Here is a 2,033-nt window from a genome sequence, read left to right as displayed (position 1 = left end):
TATGCAGTTGCGAGCGCCGTAAAACCTCTCCTAAAAAAATGAGTGAGGAGAAAACATCAAACATTTCGGGTGGGTGGTTGGCGGGTGCTCTGGTGTGGTTAGTTTGCTTCTTCTTTCCTATCAAACATCTATCGTCTTTATCTCCCCTCTTTCTTTTTCGTGTTTGTTACTCTCTTGTAACACTTTTAATTTTCGGCACTTATATGACTTTAATGTGTTGCACGTGCCGTAAAACTCTTACTAAAACAGACAAAATCTTTTCGATCTTTCTACTGCGGTGATGATGTATCCCTCTCAGCTCAGGTTGGCCCTGACAGGTAAAGTTGGAAGCCCGCTTCCTAAATTATCTAAATGTTGTCGCTGATCGAAGTGTCTCGCTATAAGAACTGACAATATATTTTTACACAGAAAATGAAATGGTAGTCCTAAACTTGTGACCAAACTTAAGTGTTGAAAGAATAAGGAAAACTGAGACATAACTTGATTTCGTTTAAACACGCATTTAGATGATTATTTTTCAATAAAAGGAAATGCACGTTCCAGGTGTATTATGAAGCCTCCAATCTGGATTCATAAAAGGCTATGAGGAAAAGATGTAATTTATAATGTTCTCTTTATTGAATAATTCACCAAGCATAACTTGATTTACGGCATGATTCACTCGGCATAGAGACAGCTTCAGATAAGCGCAAAATGATTGTTCTGTTATTTGTTATTACTTTCCATTATTTTGTTATTACTTTCCATTATTTGTTATTACTTTCCATTATTTGTTATTACTTTCCATTATTTGTTATTATTTTCCATTATTTGTTATTACTTTCCATTATTTGTTATTACTTTCCATGCCCCCCCCCCCCTCCCTCAGAAAAGCAAAAACAAAAACAAAAATAAAACAAAACAAAACAAAAGTACAACAGCGCTTTTCTTAATTATGCAAAAGGCTTAACGTACGTGGGGGGAATAGCAAATCTAGATTTATAGGTCAATGAACGAAGTTCCCAAAGAGAAAACATAGAAATTATAGACTTAATGATGAAAAAATAGCTCAACCTATTCAATATAAAACGATATAAAATAGGATCATACCTGTAGTTTTTCTCTTTAAATCAATGAAACTGTCAAAGCTATCCTTGTCTTCATTTTTTAGCAATATATTATTCTAACGATGGTATGATAGAATGCTGTAAATATTGTTTTTCTTTTTAGCTATTATATAATCGATTAACTGTTATCTAATGATGTAAGAACAAGTTCACCTGTAGAATAATAGAAACTAATCTCCGAAAGGGAAGAAAAAAAAAACCTCTCCTCTTTCAGAGACAGGGAGAGAGAAAATAACGGCTGGAACATAAAAACTCTGTAGTTGTGCCATAAATCGTTGTCCAACACATCCACGCGATCCTTTCTCAATGTTCCTTCATGCGTTCCTATGACAGACTGGTTCACATTTTACATAATGTACTCGGTCGCAGAGTACTATATATATATATATATATATATATATATATATATATAGATAGATATATATATATATATATACATATATATAAACCAGGTGCTCAACACGACGTGTGTGTCTGGAGAGAAAAAAAGACATTGAGATATTTCTGTGTGAGATAGCACTTGACTTAAAAGCCCAAGCAACATGTAATGTCGATATGTATAGTGGACATGGAATAATTGAGAATGTTCTTCGGCGTCTCCTACTTTTGATTAAGGTAATATAAGATAGGATAAGATAAGATAAGATAAGATACTTATTTTATGTCCAGATTCTGGCACACTGATTAAGTGTTTAGCCACACACACACACACACACACACACACACACACACACACACACACACCCACACACACACACACACACACACACACACAAACACACACACACACACACACACACACACACACACACATACACACTTACACACATTCACACGAGCATGCGCAAACCCATATACACCCACACTCTCTCACACATATTATTCTCTTCCGCACACAGATGTGTGTGTACATAACCGTAATAATAC

The sequence above is a fragment of the Aplysia californica genome, unplaced genomic scaffold, assembly GCF_000002075.1.
Source record: "Aplysia californica isolate F4 #8 unplaced genomic scaffold, AplCal3.0 scaffold00053, whole genome shotgun sequence".
Taxonomy (NCBI): domain Eukaryota; kingdom Metazoa; phylum Mollusca; class Gastropoda; order Aplysiida; family Aplysiidae; genus Aplysia; species Aplysia californica.
Note: the sequence above shows the minus strand (reverse complement) of the source record.